Genomic DNA, 21,244 nt, shown 5'->3' with positions numbered 1-21,244 from the left:
AAGTGCATGGTCCTATTCTGTAACTGTGAGATTAGTCCAGAGGATTTCACTGTGCTCTAAAATAAAACTAAAGAACAGCCTCCCTTGGGCTTTGGGAGTTTCAGCATTGTCTTTAATGTGGTGTGTTCATTCATTATTAAATCCCAGCTCTGCCAGCTTTCCAGTTGTAGGAAGGTTCCTTATTTAAGATCAGCTTGTGTTATTACAAAGGGGAGTGGCTGCTGGAAATTCAGATTCCCCTCTGTTAAGCCTTTTAGGGACTGATGAAATTGTTTGTAGGTACATATTGTCTTGCTTTTGTTGCAGACAGGGGTAGACTAAAAGGCCTCTCCAGGTACCTTCTAGCCCCTTCATTTCTGTGATTCTGAGCCAGCCTTGCTTCATAGGAAATTGACTAGGCTGGGTACAGGTTGAGCAAAATGAATTGGGTACCCCAAATGAGAAGTCTGAAATACCTTTGTGAGTCTGGACTTGGGATTCCAAACTCTGGAAGACTTTTAGGTTTAACTTTTAGGTGCTAGTCCATTGTGGAGAGCGCAATAAGCTGCAAAGCAGGGATTGGAGGTTCCTCGGAGAGATCAGCACAGAGAATGGGATGTCAGCCTCTGTGAGAACCTCTCTGTCAGAATCTGATCCCTCTTTCCAACTTCTTCGGGAAGTGAGCAGCCAGTGTTCGAACAGCAGCTCTGTTCTCTCACCTTTTACCTGGATAGTGGAAGGGTGGAGCACTCGTGCCTTTTCTGTTGCCGTTATCAGAAGCATTCACAGGAAGAGAGATTGTGCTGATCAGTTCTCAGGTATCTAGGAAGGAGAGAAGCCAGAAATGGAGCTTCATGACTGAGATTACACACACCCGGAAAAGAAAGTAAAGGAGGGTTAGTCTGGTGCCTAACTTTGCTCTTACAAAGGACTCCAACAACGTGAAGGGGTTACTCAAGAATAAAACGTAGCCTGACTGATGGCTAGGTACTGCTGTGTGGAGCCAGGCCTGCCCAGCCACGTGCTATGTGCCTGGCACTGCTAACAAAGATTCTCCTAAGTGTTTAGAGCTTTTGCACGGGGAGGCTGAGTTCTCTCCCTCTGAAGCTCTGCAAGACTGTCACGATCATGGTTTTGCTGCACTAGTTTCAGTCAAGCTCTGATGAGTCTCTCTGAACTGCGCTTGTGTCAGTGAGTGTGTCGGATCAGCCTAAAGCTCTCCTTTAATCCCAGGGGAGGCCCCACGTATAATGGCTGGCCTCTGCGCTAGGCCCACCTAGCAGTTGGCCTAGCTTCATTCCCTCTTCCCTTTCCACAGCTCTGCTCCCTTCTGACTTTTTCAAAGTCACAGCCTCCCTTCTGCTCAGAGTCCCAGGCAGATTCTCAGGCACACAAGGACCCTGTCTGGGCTGCAGGGAAATAGTGAAGTGCCCTGTTGTGCAACCGTCCATGCGCAGAGGGTTCTCGTGGGTCCCCGTCTAGCTGCAGAGCCATGCCTGCTGCTGCCTCCAGGGTGTGCCTGCAGTTTATGCCCTCTGCTGATAGGAATGTTTGCTTTCTCCTATCCCCCGGCAGCTGCACGTAGGCAAAGAACAGCTGATTCCTGCTTTCCAGGAGGCAGAGCACCAGGTTTTAATCCTTCCTACCTGCGAGCAGCAGTGGGGACTTGGCTGTGGCTGGAGATATGGCAGCATTGGGCTGGGCAAAATGGCTTCTTAGGCGTGATCAGCCCTGAGAGGTCATCTTAGGGCACTGTGCTGCAGGGAACAGAGTGGTGATGCTGCTCAGTGTGTGCTAGAACTAGTGTTAAAGTGAGCACGATGCTCCTGGCTTGCAGTGAGCTGGAACAGAAGCCCCTCATTCGAGTGACCAGGCTGGGATGAACAGTCTGAGTCACTCACCTTGCCAGTTAGGAGTCTCGCTATTCCAGCGTATTGAAAGGGAAGCAAAAGCAGGCAGGAGGCAGCAGCGTTTTGGGTGCTGCTCTTGTATTGGAAGGAAAATCCACAGCAGGGAGGCTAGAGCAGTGGGGAGGGAGTTGGATTTCATTGCTACCTTTGTAGTTTTAATTACAGGCAGATTGACTCTGGCATAACTGGGGACAGAGGGCTCAGATCCTTCAAGCTGTGTTTAGGCACTGCACTCCCAGTCAAATCAATGGGATTTGGTATCTAAATACCTTTGAACATCTGAGTCAGAATCTCACCTGGCTATGGGGGAAGGGTGGCTGGTTGAAGAGCAGGTGTTTGGAACTGAGGGGCGGGAGTTGGAGCGAGTGGAGGAAGGGGTGGCAGCGCTTAGGTGGCAGTGGCAGACATCTTGGGTTAGCGGGTGGTGGAACATTTTTTGAGCATCCAGGCCCCTGACTTTTTTCAGCCACTGATTCCTGTTAAGGTGATCCTGCTGCACTCTAATTCATCTTCCCTGGGGGGCCTCCTCGCTCCCAACCCAAGTCACATCAAAGCACAGATGTGCCACAGTCTTCATAACTCGTGGTCCAAGACAGCAATCGCTGAGTTGAGAGGGGGTGATGCCCCTCCTCCCACGAGCATGCAAAATCCTGATTCACTGGGCCTTGTGCCATTGGCTGCATGAGTATAATCATCATATCACAGTTAGGAGAGGCAAGTGGCAGGAAGTGGACAAGCCAGGGTCATGCTAACCACTCCTTGCTGTCAGCCCAGGATGTTGCTCTCCTTGGATGGCCATGGCTGTGGGAGTAGCCCTTGAAGAGGCCTGATGTGCTAATTGACAGCCGCTAGTGCATAATTCCTCTATTGTTCCTCCTGTCTGAGACCAGCAGGGGGGTTCCGATCCCCTCTAGAACAGGAGTTGTGGTTGACTCATAGCTGAGGCCCAATGGCCTTCCCTTGAAAACCCAGGGATGTACAACTCCCATGATGTTGCGGTCACTGTTTATGAGCAGCCGAGCACCTTGCAGGAGTGGGATGTACTTATGTAGCACAATGGGGAGAGAATAAATAGCACTGGCACTTTTTGGCTTGGGACGTACATGACCATAAGGGGGGATATGATAGAGGACTCTACAATCATAACTGGGGTGAAGAAAGTGAAGAATGTTATTTACTCTTTCCCATATCACAAAAACTAGGGTGCCACCAAATGAAATTAAGAGGCAGCAGGTTTAAAACAAACCAAAGGAAGTCTTCCTTCTCACAACCTGTGGAACTCTCTTTGCCAGAGGATGTTAGGAGGGAGAAGACTGTAACAGGGTTCAAAAAAGAACTAGATAAATTCATGGAGGATAGGTCCATCAGTGGCTGTTAGCCAGGATGGGCTGGGATGGTTTCCCTAAACTTGGTTTTGCCAGAAGTTGAGAATCTGACTGGGGAGGGATCACTTGATGATTCCCTGTACTGCTCATTCCCTCTGAGGGACCTAGCATTGGCCACTGCTGGAAGACCAGATACGTGGCTAGAAGGACCATGGTTCTGGCCCAGTATACAGCTGTTCTTAAATTCTTTACGAGATCTGTCTTAAGCAACTGCCTCAGGGGCCAGTCACCTAGCAGTGGCTGACCTGGATGACATATCCACAGCTAGCTTGAATGTAAGTTGTCATGTGTTGACTTAACCGTCTAGTGTAGAGCAGGCCTAAAGTTAAGACGAAACAGTACTGGAAACCTGGGAGTCTGTCACTTGAGCCTGGCATTGCTCATTGGACCTGGGGAACAGCTCAGAAGTCCTGCAGGGAGGGTGACTGGTTTCTCTGTCAGGGTTGGTAATCCCAGTTCAGGAATTGGGTCAAAATAAGTCCCCATGCTAGCGTTGGAGGGAAGTGACCTCAAAAAAGTAACACCAAGCCAGGTGGTTCCTATTTAGATGTAGTTCCCTTGCTCTTACCTAGAAAAGCCAGCTTTAAAAGCAGCAGCATTTTGTATTGTGAGATTTAATGGACGATGTTGTCATCTATGAAAGCAGGCGACTGTTCTGTTCTGCGGCATGGAAATAGGGAACTGTGATGTGGAGGCGAAGCAAAGGCAGAGGAGTCTTCCCAGATGTGAAGGTGGCTGAGGTTTGTGTTTGCATGGGGCAGCACATCTCTCTGTCTCTGCCTCTCTGGAGATGGAAATGTCCTCCAGGAGTTTTCTGACAGGTTGCAGGATTCCCCAAGAGCTGGTGAAGGCCATGTGACTGGTGCTCACTGACTGCAGCCTCTTTTCACAGCACGGTTGAGAGGGGGGTGGGAAGAGGGAAAAATGACGAGCTCAGAACTGTTAAATAAGTCCCTTCCGCTTCTGCTTCAAACACCTCCCCCCCACGCGCCTCAAATGCTCCTGCCGTCTGTTCTGCTGCCGCAGCCTTTTATGAAGGCCGCTTGTGTTGATCCAGAGGCAACGAGCGGTTTCCCATCCCCGAGCTGGCTTTTTCTCTTGATTAAAACATCATCGTTCTTTAATCTTCCTGGATCGACTTTCTTCCTTAAAAGCTGCCTCTTCTCTTTGCTACACCAAAGCGGTTCTTGTCAGGCTGCCAAAGGAGGCTGGGTGGAGAGTCACATGGCTCAAACTTTTACAAGCTGCGAGAGCTGTCTCAGAGCAGGAAAACGAGAGAGCAAGACAGACATGCAGAGAAATCTTCGCCTGGTTTGGCTTTTGCAAGAACGAAAGGACATGGCTTTTTGTTCATTATTATTATTATCATTATTACTATTATTTTATTTTAGTGGGGAGAAGGGGAAATCATTTTCAATGCAACACAGGAATGAATTTCCCCAGCTGAGTCGAGGATCCACCTCTGGGAAACTTGGAGGAGGAAAAAGGGGGGGAAAAATGACGTCATCGGAGCCGGGGGTGCCTGCCGCGCTGCCTGTCAGATCCGAATGAAAAGAACAGGGCAATAAAACAACGGCTGCCTCTGTCTCCCTCGTTAAACACGGCGCTAATTGGATGTTAATTTCTCCTTGCTCTTCTCGCTGTTCGATTGTGTGAACTCTCTCTCTTTCCTGCTGGCAGCCACAAGAGAGCCTGTACTGTAAACTCCCTCCCGCTTGTGACAGCAATAATGCAGGCGCTGGGAATATTAAAAAAGATGAGGAGAGGGGTGAACGGATGGGGGGAGGCTGGGAGGGAGGATTGTGATCAGGGAGTGACATTCATCTCAACCTTTCCTTCTGCTTGTCCTGGACAGAGTCGGGGCTGTAATATTTTTCTCCCCTTCCCCTTGTGTTTGGATCAGTCTCATTTTAAAAAAAAGGATGCCCCCCTCCACAAAAAAATACCCACTCGCCCTAACCCTCATGTCAAAACAGGCATTTAGGGGAGCCAGCTGCTTTCTGTGCTGCCCAGATCACCCTTAAGGGGTGTGTGTGTGCGCGCGCGTTTCTTGGCTGGTGCTCTGAAGGGCATTGAATGTGTTTGGTCTCTGGCATGCCCTGTGCCAGTACAGCTGGGGGTGGGGGAAAGAGGTAAGTTAAGGAAGGAGGGGGTTTTGCCAAGGAATAGGATGGGTGGAGGAGGGGAGGGAGAGACGCGGGAGGCGGCGGGGGGGGGAATGTGGGAGTAAAGTCCTACCTGGGATCGGTGCCAACTTCCTGCACAGGGTTGCAGACCCGAGGCTGTGAGAGCCCACCAGAGGCGACGCGTCTCTCTTGTCACAGCTCCGAGGCGAGAGGAAGGCAGCGGGAACAGGTACAGCAGATGCCGAGTGGCCTCATTTGCCAGGCTGCTCGGTCGGGAGGGGGAGAGGGGTTGTATTTACACCCTTCATTTGCTTGCTTGTTCGAGTTCCCGGCAGGGCGGCCCTGTTCCTCCAGGGCTCCTGCGTGCTGAGCAGTGCCTGGGGCTCGGACTAGGAAGGAGTGGTGGGGCTGGTGAGGCTAGGGATGGCTGGGGAGCCAGTGGAATTGGCGCTCTCCTCCTCACCCCTTGGATTAACATGCAGAAGATGCGCCTGTCACTTTGCCTGCCGTCAGCGCCTGTTCAGGGATGGGTGACGGCTTTGTTCCGCGCTGTCTGGGGAGCCGTGCCAACTCTCCGACTTGGCAGCCAAGCCAGAGTGGGCAGGGTGAACGCGAGGAAGGGAGAGAACCGTTGCCGAGGCTTCCAGAGCGGCTGTAGGCCTGTTTCCCAGCACAGTCCCTTTTTCACTGCGCGTCCCTAGCTCGCCTGGGCAGGCTGGTGCAGACAAAACGAAAACGTGTTTTGTTGCGGGTTTTTTTTTTGGCATCTCGCCCGGCTGCGTGACCAGCCCCTTCTGCCCCCCATCCCTACCCCACTCTAGCACCCTTTTATTATCAGCACAGCCCCAGGTACTTAAATGCAGCAAAAAACAATTCTTTCAATGCTTCCTCCGTGGTAAGGATTTTCACTGTGGCTCTCACTCTGTTTGGGTGTGTCCTGCTCTCGCTCTCTCCTTCTAAAGGACCCCAGCACCTCCTGAAAACCAGGAAGGAGGGAATTGGGATTTATTTTCACGCGGAAGTTGGGCTGGGGATGTGGATGTGTTTAAAAAGTGGCCTTTTGTTTTAACCTGTGTTGATCTAAAGGAAGTTTCTGTCCTTTGGGTTGTTTTTGATGGGGTTTGGGTAACTCCAGAGCATGGCTCTCAGATGAACAGTCAGAACGGGTTTTTTTTTTTTTTGGTTGGTTGGTTTTTAAAACCGAGTTATGCCATAAAGTGAAACCGTCCTAAGGGCATAAGGAAAGGCAGCTCCGTAGTGCTGGAATTCCTGCCAGCGTCCCTTTGTGCCAGCCTCTCCTCGGCCTTTGGCGTCTCGTTCGGATGAAGCCTGGCATGCAGGCACCGCCCATTTCTTAGCGCCGAGCTGTTAGGAAAAGGAAAGGGGAGAGCAAGCGAGAGGAGGAGGGAAAAAAAAGCTGCCTCCCTCCAACTGGCCTTTCTCGAAAAAGGATCCTTCCCCGATGACTGACCGGATAAGCGGAGCTAAATCCAGTGGCTACTTCAACGACCAAACTGTTCTCCTCCACGGTGCGTCTCTCTCACCAGCTTGGTACGAAATCAAACCTCAGTCTTTACATTTTCTTTTTCTTTTCTTTTAAATAACGTTTCATTCGTCCAAATGCTCAGTTGCTTTCTTGTTGCTGCAGCCCTCGTCCCTCCTCTTCCTCTTTGCTCCTGCGGTCCTGGGTGCTAAAACAGCCGACTTTTTTTTTTTTTTTTTTTTTTTTTTTAAAAACATAGATTTGAAACAGGATTCGATGATCGTTTTTTCCCCTCAGCTTCCTCTGCACCTTGCAGATTGGGCCCTTCACGGCGCTTGAGAGTCACTTGGGGCTGTGTGGTTGTTCTTTTTGCCACCCCATGCAACAGAGAAGGGAAATGTTGAATCATGTCGGATTTGCCATTCAACATGGCAGCCGCAGTTACTGTGGTAGAAGCTCACAGTGCTGAGCTGGCCCCTGGATGCGTGCTCCTTTTCCATCGTGCGGGGTGGGGCAGAGGGTATCCAGCTCAGGCTGGGCCGGAGGGGAAGAGTCTTTTTTTGGCAGGGGAGGGGGATATTTAACCAAGAGTAGGGGAGAAGGAGGGAAAGAAAATGGCTGGGTTCTCTCTCTTCATTTTGTGATGCGTTAACTGTTTAGAAGCCGGCTCGTTTCTCAGCCCTGTGGCTTGCTTGGGGGAGACTGAGTAGAGCCCCACAGGCGCGAGGGCTCAGCAGGATGAGGTTGTGCCTAGGGATGGTTTGTCCAGTTGCGTTGCTGGGGAGTGGCTCAGAGGTTGTTAAGGTGCAAAGCAAAGGTGCGAGGGGAACAAGGCACGTTGGAGAGATGGTTTCTGTGGCCTTCAGAGACAGACCCAGCTGGGGCTTTACGGAGCACGTTCTCTTCCGATTACGGAGGCCTCCGGGAATGCTGGGCAGGATTACAGAGGGTACTTTGCAAAGCATGCACCTTGCCTCTCTCCTGGGAGAGCTCCTGCCTTTGTGGGGCTAGTATCCTCCCTGGTGGTCAGTGAAAATCCAGAACGAATCGACCCCAGACTGGGGGCGTAACACAGCTCAGGATTTTGGCCTGGCCTGTATTTATCTGGCCTCTTTATGTCAAATTTAATTTAGGCCTGTTGTGTACACAACAAAAGGAGATTGTTTCGATGAGAGCAACAGATTCCCACCCACCGTGCCTGCCCTCCCTCCTGAACTCTTTCTGGACTTGTTTGTAAGCAGGAAGGACATCCCTTCACCACTCTCCACCCCCAAAAGACATCCCCCCCAGAAAGCCACTGCCAGGGATTCTGCACGGATATACAGTGAGATCTGAAAATTGGCCTCTGATTTTTCTTTCAAGGAGAGTGCATGCTGAATACTAAACACCCGGGCCTCTTCCCCCCATGGTGCTGTGTGCAGGTGCAGAGATACTATGGTGATAAGCATGATGTAAGAACCTCAACAGAACAGGGTGATATGCACGGAGGGTCCTTTTAAGCACTTGCAAACCGAGCCTTTTGTTGAACAAAAAGAGAGGCCCTGTAGGTTTTCGTCTCCCCTTTTGCATTCCTACAGGGACACAAACTGGGCTGGGAAAACACCCTGCCTTTTTCATGTCTGCCTTGTCACCCACTGCCAGCAGAACTCTGCTCCCAAGAGGGAAGTATGAAAACAATCCCCTCTCCTGCCCTGGCAAAATGTGTGAGAATGTCAGCCCCCCTCTTTAAGGTAGCATTACACTGTCCAGCTGAGGGAGGAAGTAGGAATGCTTTTGTGGTCTCCTTGGATGTGAACCAGTTATTGATCGCAGTTATTGAAGTTGCGGAGTAGTAGAGTAAGAGAACTGGGTGTCAGGATTCCTGGGTTCCTCTCTGGGTAGCATACTATTTTTATTACAGTAATGAAGCTGGGACTCCATTCTAGCAAGTAGTGTAGGACGGTGGAGAAGTTATTTGGGGCCACTTTTTTAAAAGCTATTTAGATACTTGAAGAGGCAGAGGATGGCCTAGTCAGATTTCCAAAACACCAAGGTGGCTGGGTCCCATAAGTCAGTCTGGCCCATACACCCTATTCTGTACAGGGCTGAGCATTCTACAGGTTGAAGCTCTCTAGACTGGCAGCCTCTATATCTGACCAGTGCAGATCAGAAAATTTGCTGAACCACAGGAGGTCAATATTGTCTAGCACATTACCGACACTTCCACTGCTTAGAAGACATTTAAGGGTAAATTAGAGTTAAAAACAGCACAGAACACTGAAAGCCGGGACTGGTGGCTGGAATCAAACTTTCTGGGACCATGGGAAACGTGGCCGCACCCGTGATAAGTTGACATCTGGCTAACTAACATCATGCTGGATCGCAGATGTTGCTGGACCAGAGTGAGCCAGACTAGAGAGGTTCAGCCTGTACAAGTAATTAATACGTAATCAGTTTTCAAAGCCTTGGCTGCCTCGTCCGTTGAATGGTCTGAAGGGAAACAGGGTGGATCTTTGTGCTTTTTAATGCCCACCAGTGAGCGTTTCTTCAGCAGTGCTGGTGTCGCTGTTGGTGGTGACTTGAAGACAACCCTAAAAGTAATGCATTTGACTCAGAGGATGCCAGCTCCCAGTAAACCAATCCTAAGGCCTCTTTGCATAAACACAGAGAGCTGCTAAGTCCAGCTGAAGGCAGAGGAAGCTGCAGCTGCCCAGCTCCTCTGGAAGGCAATCCACGGGGTCTCACCTCAGGCACCTTTGGTGGTCAAGGCTTAATGCTACTTGGAGTAGGATCTGGACCTGTTCAGGAGCTCTCAGGATCAGGCTCGGAACAGAACTTCTTGTGCTGGCTGAAGACCTGATCCAAAGCAGCCTAGCTCAGGGCTTGAAATGGAAGTGTGTGAGCACTTTGTTGCAGACCCAGCCTCTGCCGAGGGGAGGGAGTCTGCTGTCGGCTTAGTTAATTTGTCTCCCCAAGAGATAGCAGCAGAATTCTTCCATCGACCCACCACTGTTTGCACCATTGTCTAGGTCAGCTTAGTTCCCTCACCTGGGGGTCAATTTTACACATCCCTGAGCGACATGACGTGAGTTTTCAGTTGAAGTCTATAGAGCTAAGCCAGTTGGCACCATGAAAAGATCGGATCCCTTAATGATAATGAGAAGGGGGCTCTCTACTGTCTTCATTCAACCAAGTTTCTCCCCAGCAGATTACAAATAAAGCCCAGTGGCAGGGCCACTAATTTCCCAAGCTGCACCAAATGCTTTTCCTTCCTTTCCCTTCTTAACAAGAATCAGGCTAGAGGCCACATCTCAGGACCTCAGGAGTCAATGGAACGGCACCCATTGGCTACAGTCGGCTTTGGATCAGGCCCTTGCCACGGGGTGCAAGATCTGAGCTCGAGTAGGAAATTTCTGATGTATCCTAAGCAAAACATCTGGCACTCCTGCAAGCGCCTGTCAGGGTCCTGCCAAGGGATGCAGCTGTTGTGTTGCGTACAGCGAGCAGCAAAGTAAGATTTGAGCTCCCAGGCTAGGGCTAAACGACAATAATAAACTCTTGAAATTAAGAGTGGATTTGCAATTGGATCACTGCCTTTTACAGGCCTTAAGTTTGGAGCTTGCTTAAAAAGCCCTGTGGTGTGGTGGTAGGGTTGCACTGTAACATGAGCAGGGCGTGGGGCCGAGATGGTTGAAGGTCTTTAGGCCTCTAACTCAACAGGAAGAGCAGCACCTTGGAAACAACAGTTACTGCTTCAGGAGTGGCTCTGCCCTGCTGGTCACCATCAGGTTCCCCTTGTCCTAACTTCACTAGGCTGGGCAGTGAAAAATCTAATGATCCTTAGGGAGAGGCTCCCAGGATTCCCTGCGCATCCACAAGGCCCTGTTCCTTTGGCTTGTCTGAGTGATCCGTTCTCTTTGTCAAATAGATTTGTCTGCATGGACCATCCATCTCCTCCCATCCTAGAGGACGGGGCACCTCATTCCTTCTCTCTGCCTTATAAGGCAGCACCAGGCTCAGCTCTGCCAACACTGCCCTGGAACCCAATTCCATGGGGTCCTACAGGAACCTGCCTGGGGGCTGTTCCATGGGCCAGCTGGTGAAGCACGTAAGCAACTTCTGCTCACCTGAGAACTCATCCGGGGGAAGGGTCTCACCTCTATCCCAGCCCTGGTTTGGGCTGGATCCCTAGACCCCATTGCATACAAGGTCTGGATACAATTAAGGCTGGCTAGGGTCTAGCATGGATATAGAGTCTGCCACAGTTCCTGGAATCTCAAGCTTTCAGCTGCGCGGAGCATGTGTGTGGAGGGCAGGGCCTATACCAACTACTGGCAACAAGGCTTTTTAAGGGGACTCTCTGATGGAGGAGGAAGGAGACTGCTGTGTGCACAGAGGGAGGAGAGTCCCAGCACCCCACTGGAATGCAGGCAACTCCCATTCGGGCAGCTGGTCTGCAGCAGGCAGAGTTAATCATTGAGGGAAAATGCAAAAGAGGCGGGTGGCTGCTGATTTAAGGGCAGCGGTTTGCAAGGTGGAGCTCCCTGGAATCCACCTCAGCTTCTCCTCTGTGCCCGAGGTACCCACCTGGCACCCCAGCAGGGGAACACAACAGCACTACAGTGAAAAATACCTGCAGACAGAATGTTTGCTCTTTGCAGCTGGTGGTGCAGGCAGGCTGGGCTCTTGTCTGTCTCTTCAGCAGAGCCAGGTGGGGCTGAGATGACTGGATAAAAAGGATATGGATGTGCTGGAGCAGGTTCAGGGGAAGGCAACAAAAATGAGTAAGGGGCTGGAGCACATGACCTGTGAGGAGAGGCTGAGGGATTTGGGCTTATTTAGTTTGCAGAAGAGAAGATGGATGATTTAATAGCAGCCCTCAGCTTCCTGAAGGGGAGCTCTAAAGAGGATGGAGAGAAACTGTTCTCAGTGGTGACAGATGGCAGAACAAGGAGCAATGGTCTGATGTTACAGAAGGAGAGGTTTAGGTTGGATATTAGGAAAAGGGAGGGTGGCGAAGCACTGGAATGTGTTACCCAGAGAGGTGGTGGAATCTCCATCCCTAGAGGTTTTTAAGTCCCAGCTTGACAGGGTCCTGGCTGGGATGACTTAGTTGGAGTTGATCCTGCTTTAGGCAAGAGGCTGGACTAGATGACCTCCTGAGGTCCCTTCCAGCCGTATGATTCCATGACAGAGGTTTGCAGGGGAAATTCAAAGCACTACGAGGCTAGCATTCAGCTGGTGGGGCTTTTCCCTCTGGGGCAGCGCTGTACCAATGTACCCGTGCCGAGTGAGTTGTAAAGCTGAGCTCCTGAGCAAGCATTAGAGTTCCCATTGCACATAGTTAGATTTATGTAGTGCACTGATGTTGGGCCCAAATGCCAGCCTGATCTGCTATACTCTGCCTGCACTTGGATTCCCTTGAAGTTTCAATACATTAAGGGATTCTTGACTCCATGACTACGTGGGGCTGCTGTGCACTGTTAAACACTTGCTGTATTTCACCCCAGAGGTGGCTGCATTTCCATGGAGGTTGCAGTGCTTCCTACGTCTTGCCAAAAGTATCCGCCTTACTGTACATGCCCAGAGTTATATTGTGCTGTCAATTCATATGATCGGTCTTCAGGGTGTGATGATAGGGACTATGGAAACCTCAGCCTGGTTATAGGAGCAGTTTCACCCTCTTGATTCCCAAGGGATGTAGGAATCCTTTAGGTTTCTTTGCTGGTGGAGTTTCTCCTGCGAATCCAGCCTGCCCGAGGGTTTAGGAGAAGGGAGAAAGAAAGATCGATAAAATGAGGCTCCAAACGGAAGTTTGAAGACTGTAGCATGGTGTATTTGGAAGTGGGGCCTGAAAGAGGCCCCTGACCTACACCCGGATTCAAATGGCCCTGAGCTCAGTGGGAGTTCCCATCTGGATCTCAGCTCTGTGGCACAGTGCCTATTTTGTGGAATTATCCGAGCTGGGGTTTCCAGGGGAAGGAGACTAATGCCCAGAGACATGGATGTGGATTTAGGAGGAACTCTCCACTCTCATGTCTGGTTTATGGTAGAGCCCGTTTCTCCCTGTGAAATTGACCCATCTGTCCTTACACGCCAGCAGAATTGCCCACACCTGCCCGCTGCTCAGCAGGTCAGAAACAGCTTAATGAGAACGACAGCTAATTGAGCGACAGCATCAGTCATAGTATTGCTGTTGCAAACTGCAGTAGTGACCCTGGTGAAATGCCTTCTCTACCCTTGGAAGAAGAGAGATCACATTCGTGGAGGGTGGGGCGAAAGGGGGCTCAGTCTGCTTTATGGATCACTGAGGCATCCTTAGGGCACCTTTTCTAGGTTGGTTGTAGGCTCCCAGCTTTACAGTTAGTAGCTCCTCAAGTGCTCGGCTCTCAGAAGCTCAGGCCAGGGCAAGCTTGCCGTCCATTGCCAAGATTTTTTTAAAAGAGAGACCTAACATTAGGTTCTGAAGTCCATATAAAAGGCTTTATATGGGGGAACTGATTTTCCCTAGTGGTGTGTACCAGCTCTTCCCATCAGACCTGAAGAATGGAGTTGGGAGCCAATCTTTAGGACTCCCACCCACTGTCCCTGGCTCCTGAATTCTCTCTGGACATGTTTGTAAGAAAGAAGGACATCTGTCCTCCACCCTAGCCACAAAAAATGCATCCCCCAAGCTTATCCTGGCTGTTTTTGTAGTACCTTGATGATAGGACAAGAAGCAGTGGGCTTACATTGCAGCAAGGGAGGTCTCAGTTGGATACCAGGAAAATCTTCCTCACAGTCAGGGTGGTTAAATTGGTGGGTGGAATAAATTGCCTATTGAGGTTGTGAAATCTCTGTCGTTGGAGATTTTTCAGAACAGGCTAGATAAACTTCTGTCAGGGATCATCTAGATGGTGCCTGGTACTGCCATGAGAGCAGGGAACTGGACTTAATGACCTCTCGAGGCCCCTTCCAGTTCTAGTGTTCTGTGATTCAAAGTGCTTCACAGATGCTGGGCCAGCTTCTCTAGTGGTGCGAAGTAAGTTAACGAAGGGTTTGTCCCATTAGCTAAAGGTTCTTCACCCCACTGCCATGAAAGACAGTGGGATAGTAGCATGATGGCCCCTGAAGGGTCACCTGGCAGGTCACTAGCCAAGCAGTACCTAATCCTTCTGTTTCTTACCCCTGCTCCTATCCCTCGACCATGCTACGCTTTGGTGTGTGATTATTTATTGTGTGTGTTGCAGTACCTCCCAGCAGCCCCAAGCACAGATCAGGCTCCCATTGTGCAAGGGGCTGTACAAACAGAAAAAAAGACGGTTCCTCCCCAGAGAGCCGACACTCTAGGCTCAGTGTTGTTTTAAATGTTCTGAGTCATTGAATGGCTGACATTTCCTCACTGTTCCACAACCCTTACCGAAGAGCAACAGCCAACTGGACACAATCTCAGCTGCAGGCTGGGAACTAGTTCATTTGATGTTCCAGGGGCAGCGGTAGTTTTGGCCCAAAATTTAAGTGGCTTTAACTCCTCTCATAGCTGGCGAGGAGAGTCCTCTGGATTCTCAGTCTTCGCACTCTTCCTATCCTGAAATGCGCTCCTTTGCCATCGAGGGATGAATAAAAGCCAATGGAAGTGCAGTCCTTGTTTCCATAGGCCCCACCAGTGTTCCCTGTAAGCTGAGCACTTGGGCAGCTGAGCAGGAGAGATTCTGTTGCCACCCAGCTGATTAGCACAGTGCCCACAGCCAGCGGCGTGTGTATCTATGGGTGGTGCACATTCGCACATGCTTCGGTGCATACAACAAAATGTATTCCACACATGGATGGGAACACCAGGGCCTGCCCATTCCGTGCTATGCTACCGCCAAGTCTCAAGGGACCCACCTAGTTCTCTGGACAGTGCTGGCCTCCTGGAGGATGGCAGTGTACGGAGAAGTGCATGGAAGATCAACAAGATAAGAAGCCTTGGCTTAAAAGCCATCGGTGTTGTCCAAACAGCTGATGGGACAAAGTAAACAGGATTCTGTGAGTTGGCAAAGAAATATGAATGGCACGCCTTGTGTGATTGTTAGACACAATGGAGAGGGAAGAGAAATGCAGTGTTTTTGGGGCTATGTTGTATGTGTGTTGCCAGAGGGAACTGACAGTAGTCCCTGTAAATACTGATTTTTGACACTTACAGGCTAGATGTTTAAATGCTGCATGTGTAACTGCCCACAGGTGGGCTCGAACGTGGGACTTGTGGAGCTTAGTGCAGGAACCTCTACAATTCGAGCTAAAAGCCACCTGGCTCTCGGCTAAGGTCTTTGGGGAGACTCATTCTTTCTCTGTGTAAGTGACCCCCACTTAGGTGTGTGGGTTACACATGCATAAGATAGAGCCAGATTTTTGAAGTGCTCACCTTGTTGGGTGCAGATCTCTTTTGAAAACCTGGCCATGCCTGGCTATGTTTGAAAATCTTGCTCTTGTTTAGTTCCCACTTAAGTGTCTGAGCTCTTTTGAAAATTCAGCCATCAGGGCCAACCCCAATGAAAGAGTTCCTTTGAGTCCAGATCACATAGCTGACCAACTGTGGAGTTCACGGTTTCACTCTAGGAAGTCAAGTTTGAAGACATGAACTATAAAAAATAACAATTATTGTCCCTGTTAGTTTCTTTCCAATCAGGAGTAACTCAGTTAAAATCCATGGAGTTACATAATTGGTAAAACTTATGTGAGAGGGGAATCAGGCGCTGCCTCTTTTATAGGGACACATACATGTGGCTGACCTCAATTCTTCAACAAGGCAAATTATCATCCACCCTCCCACTATGGCTGGCACACATGGAAAGCCCTTTGGTGCAGGATCTGTGTCCATGACTGGGAAGAGCCATGGAGAACCCACAGCAGATCTTAACTTTCAGAGATTGAATTTAAGATGTTCCTTTAAAAAATCATAAACCCAGCTCTGGGATGGGCCAAAAGCAACTGCTGAATTCACAAGGGCCACCAAAGTATGCTGAAAACTAATTAATTAAATACCTATGCGGCAAATGTCTGAACGTTCTTTAATTGGAAATGCATTTAGTTGGCCTCAGCCTGTTCAACCACCAGATGTCCATTTCTAACAGTGGAAGGGATCAAGGCTGCCATATCTGTTTTTCTTCATCAATAGATTAGATTAAATTAGATTAACAAATTCTTCAGTATCAGAAAGGTCGCCGTGTTAGTCTATGTCTTCAAAAACAGCAAGAGGTCTTGTGGCACCTTTTAGACTAACAGATATTTTGGAGCATAAGCTTTCATGGACAAAGACCCACTTCATCAGATGCTTTCTTCTTCACTAACATATTAGATGAGACCCTTTTAACCAACTCTACAAGCTCAGCACATGAGGGAAGATTTCCCTTCAAGTCACAAATACATTTTACTTATTTCTCCAGGGGAAAAAAATCTTCAGTAGAAAACTAGGTCTTTTCTCTTCTGCACTCCACACCCACCTACGTACAAAAACTCTTCAGCAGCTGCTCCGTGGAGGTGCTTGTCTGTGCAATGCTGTAGGGCGGGATTCATGTGGAATTGTTTACACGACTGGGAAAGGGTCAACATGAGAGCTTCACAATCAGCACTTTTGCTGCTTGTAACACACCCTGTCATGGTGGTTGGGTGTTTGAGTTGGACCCTATGGAACAAGGTTATGGCCTTGGCCTGCCCCTGAGATTTGAAGCTGGATTTTAGTTGCCATGCCTAAATCGCATTGCTAGGAGGCCCCCTTTAGAAAGCACGCTCAGGCATCTCTCCACTTCTAAGGCTATATAAAATGCCTTTTGATGTATCCAATGCAGGCCTATGTCTAAAGACGTTTGGCCTACAGCATCCACCTCTGCTGTGCAGCAAAATCCAATTTGGAATGTGTCCTAGTTACTTAATCCACATGAAAGCATCACTGTTTCTAGCTGGTGGAGGTCTGTCTTAGTCTGAGCTTTCTGGAAGGAAGAGAAGCTGCTGAGTGGGGATTGAGAAGTCACTGAGAATGGGGGCTGGGCCTGGTTCAGAGGTGAAGAAGACCCATGTACATGTTGAATGGGCCCTGGCTGTAGGTGACAGGAAAAGATCCTGATGGATCCTCAAAGCCACCTTCAGGAGAAGAAGAACCTCAAATACATTTCTAGGCTCCTGTTTGGTGGATCCTGGGAGGAAAAGAGTCAGAAATAGACTGATGGTTCAGTAACTTAGAATGGGCTCTGAATGCAGCCGCTCTTTAGGTTCAAGAATAGTGGAAACAGAGCTTTAAAAATGCCAACGAGACTGATTTTTTTTCCAAGGCTGGGTCCACTCTGCAGACTTCTGTAGATTGGAAGCCCAGCCTTGATGAAGCCAGTTTTGAGTTTAGAGTTTCATGGTATTGAGCACCTTAAGTGCTTGCCTTGTCCGAGGCACTGAAAGACAGTAGCTAAGTAATCTTTCCCACACTACAGGGAGCAGGTATTGCTCTTCCAGATGAAGAAACAGGCACCAATAGGCAAAGTGATTGTGAGCAAAGTGAGCCAATCGCAGATAGGACATGAGGTGAATGCAATCCAGCCTCTTGCACATACTGAGAGACCTTGTTGCCTCTTCACCTTCTCTTCGCAAATGTGAAGATATTGCTGCTATAAACTGCTGTCCATTCTAGGGTTTCTTAAACACTTGGAGTAGTGGGGGCTTAAAAAATACAATGAAAAGCGTTGGCATAAGAACCTAGACAGCTAAAACTCCATCATAGATGTCCATTTAACAAGACATATTTCTGCATCTGCGCATTCATACCTCACGAGGAGAAAACAGCCCTGTTCCTCCCCTTCCATATGGAATGCTCAAGGCGTTTTCCACTGATGAAACCAATAAAGCCCTATGTTACTTGTCCACGTGGGCAGAGGTTGTACATTACGTAAGCCAGAAGCATCGTGGGCAGCATTTGTGGGGAGAGGTCATCACAGAAGGACTTTTATGTGAAGAGACTCGATGGATGTGTCCCAGAAGACCCACAAGGCCCTGGATAAATCAGAAGGACTTAGGACAAGCCTGGGAGGGATTCCAGGAAGCCTCCTCACCGTGCAAATTCTCAGGATAAGGTTTTGATGCTGCAGCAGCCCAAAGGCTGGACCGCAAGATGGTGAGTAGCTGATCTCACTCACCTTACTCAGAGGCAGTGGCAGAGACCAAGGCTGCGACTCAGGGATTTGAGTCCCCAGTAACTAACTGGAATTACACATCCAGATCCCCAAGGCAGCCTTGCAAAGCCAGCCTGATTGTTAGGGATGAGAGCACGTATTTGCTTTCTCCCACCCCAGGTTGAGGCTGGGCCATGCTGCCCTTTGTCATTCACTTGTGTCCTCTGCCCACAACTCGCACCTACTATCTGGCAATACCCTTGTCAGTATGACTCTCCAAACTTCGGGGGAGGATTGTCTGGCCTGGTCACCACCTACCTCCATGTGGAACATTCTGGGGCTTCTGTTACTGCACAGGGAATTGACATAAATTGCCAGGGCTGTGTTCCCACTGGAGTGAAGAGGAGGCAGCCATAGGAGTGGGAAGTAGGGTGATGTTGTAGCGCTCCCAGGTTTTGCAGCTGGCTTCCCCGTGCCTGCTAGCCAGCCCCACTGCTGGCTGCTCCAGCTGTGGGTCCTGGCCTGTAGAGTCTTTCCAACCCATCCCCCACAGGGTCCTGCTGCCATAGGCTTTGCTGACCCTCGGGGTCTTGCCAGCCCTTGCGGTCCTGTCATCCACCAATTCCATGGGCCCTGCCAGCCCCAGGGTCCTACCCTGGGCCCAGGGCTATGCAGCTGCCCCCAGCTGTGGCCCCAGCCTGGGGTGATTAGAGTTGACATCCCTCCCAGACTGGATCAATCAGATCCCATTTGCAGCAATGGAGTCTGGTCCACCTGGTCCGGTAGAGTTGGCAGCCTGATGTCAACAGGTCTGAAGGTGGGGGTTGCAGCTTAGCGCATCCACCCCAAAAATAGCTCCAGAGCTGCTGGAGGCAGCTCCTGTTTGCTTTCCGTGGGATATGGCTGCCTAACTGAACCTCCTTTGAAACCCTAGCCATTGTCAGCAAAGTCTATTTAATTTACTGAGCAAAAGTCCCACTGGGAAAGTGCCGAGGCAGCCTGCAGAGCAAAGAGCGCTGAAGATATCAGGGCTCCTGAGCCACGGAAGCCTGATGCTGCACCATGCCTGGTGCATAGAGCTCATGCAGCAAACTGGAGCTGCTTGGAGCCCCTCCCGTCAGGGGAAACAAACTCAGGGCTTCCCTGATGAATGAAGAACTTGCACCAGGTTTTATTTTTAGCCTCATGTTAAATAAAAGCTTAACAGCTGCAGCCTGGGCCCAGGAGAGTTCACACTGAGGACGCGTTGTTTGCACGACAGCCTTGTTGGAGACCGTAAGCTACAAGCAGCCTTCTGTCATGGGGCACCTAAACAGATAAACAGAGAGTGTGGGGCAGAGGTGAGATTACAGTGGGGGTGAGGCTGTGGGTCACAAGGGGGAATGAACATGAACGGCAGAGACAATTAAGTGCTGGCGTCACACTCCACCCTATACTGCTTGCTGCACAGTGAGTGCCGTTTTGTCCTGGTGCTCTGTGCATGATAGGCATGTGTGTGTGTACACGAGGCAAGAGGGGCATGGATAAACCAGGAAGTCAGCCAGAAGGAGGGTCCATGCGTGTGTGAGGGATACCTAATGCATCAGTGTGTGCATGTGCCTGATCCCATCTTGGGTCATGGAGTATTTGCACGAGCAAGAAACATGTGAATGGGTGCAGATGCGAATGAACAAGGCAGGGGTATTTAATAGCTGCACTGCAACACCACTGCTTTAGGGCCTCTTTATTTCAACCTCACTAGCTGGCTTGACTCCACAGGACCTTCAGCCTTGGCACAGGGGCTGATGGTTGCAGCAGGTCTCTCACCACCCCGGAGGCTGGGGGACAGTCCCAACTCTCATCGCTTTGTCCTGCATCCTCCAATCCAAAATAGTGAGTGACTTTATAGCAGGGTATATATGAGGCACCATGGGGCCTTATTGCATCTTTCCAGTGGTGTGATGCAGCAGTGGACCATTGCAGTGCAAGAGCAGGAGGGCACTGGCCCCATGGATAGAAGCAGAGAGGGTTCTGCATCTTCCTAAGGCTTACTTGGTGGCAGGGCCTCAAGGTGAAGCTGTCTGGGGTCATCGTCGTCGTCATGGTTTGCCAGGCAAGCACTGTGTTTTGTGAGTTTAGGGAAGACCTCTAAGCTCTGATGATTTAACACTGGCAACCCCTCACGGTCCCCTTTGTGCAATCAGTCTCAGAGCAAACCTCAGCTCGAGACTGGGAAGAAGCCACACCTTGGGTGAGTTAATCCTTGAGGGCTCATTCCTCTGAGCAGGGGCAGAGATTAGTGGCAGGTGGAAGATGTGTTCCACCCCAGTTTGGGCTTGCTCTGCATGTCTCTTGTCTTCTGTCCCATAGACATGTTCCCTCCCCTGCCACCATCCAGGCCATTGTTGTCAAAGGAGACTTGTGAGCTAGGTCCCTGCACAGTGCACTAGGTTGGTCCTTAGTGTAGTTTGCATGGGGCTGCTAATGTTGCTGGAATGATTAAGCCAGACACAGGCCTGGCAACTGGAGGGGACAAACCCAGAGGTTACAGTGACTGGTGACAGATGAATCCTCTTCCTCCCTTCAGAGGGGCGTCCAGCTCAGCCTGCTCCAACCATGGTCATGATTTAACTCTTGACTTCTGGCTCTTTTTTCTTCTTCTTGTGGTGTTCAAAAGGGCAACATTCCAGATCTCTCCCAACAGGCCTGTATGTCGTGTGACATAGGCCAGGTGCTCAGACTGCAGCTTCCTGTCTAGTGTGAGGGGCCATGGATCGAGGGCCACAGCCCAGCTCACTTGGGCCCCAGGTCCGGCCCTCAGATTAGCTTTGCAGCAACACTTCAATTGCTGTCCCATCCCTGGTCTTGATGGCCTTTTGGCTGGGAGTTCGCTTCTGGGAAAGGCCAAGCTGCTTCCTCCTTGCAAGGCTGGGATAGAAAAGGCAGATGATTCCTTGTGGAACAAGTGCCACTCCTTCATCGTGGCATCACCATGATGTCCGACCGGCGCCCTCTGGCCCAGGAGAATGGAAGGCAGGTTAAAGGAAGCCAATATCCTGGGAAAGAGCCTGCTCTAGATTCCAGTCCAACAGACCAGCCTCATAAGGACCTTTGCCTGGGTGGGAATATGGAGCCTTTACTTTGAGCAGTGTAGGGCACTCCCAAGTGGACAAGTTTGCTAGCGCTGTGAGGTACTTTAATACCTATCATCGAGGGTCTGGTCCCACTGCAGGCCCTGGACTTAGAATCCAGCCCTACTTTGAGAATCTCCCCATCACTGAGGTGATAA

General features: G+C 50.1%; 1 long non-coding RNA gene across 1 annotated transcript; it reads right to left on the bottom strand.

The window, feature by feature from the left end:
* Positions 1 to 90: 90 nt before the first annotated feature.
* On the bottom strand, positions 91 to 6,055 carry LOC142001751 (uncharacterized). Its single transcript, XR_012642562.1, has 2 exons — positions 5,513 to 6,055; positions 91 to 801 (listed from the first exon to the last, which is right to left on the bottom strand). It is a non-coding gene; the product is annotated as an uncharacterized LOC142001751 (long non-coding RNA).
* Positions 6,056 to 21,244: the final 15,189 nt, after the last annotated feature.

Source organism: Carettochelys insculpta, chromosome 26, assembly GCF_033958435.1.
Source record: "Carettochelys insculpta isolate YL-2023 chromosome 26, ASM3395843v1, whole genome shotgun sequence".
Lineage (NCBI taxonomy): Eukaryota > Metazoa > Chordata > Testudines > Carettochelyidae > Carettochelys > Carettochelys insculpta.
The sequence above is the reverse complement of the archived record's forward strand: the minus strand, read 5'-3'. Positions and strand labels throughout refer to the sequence as shown.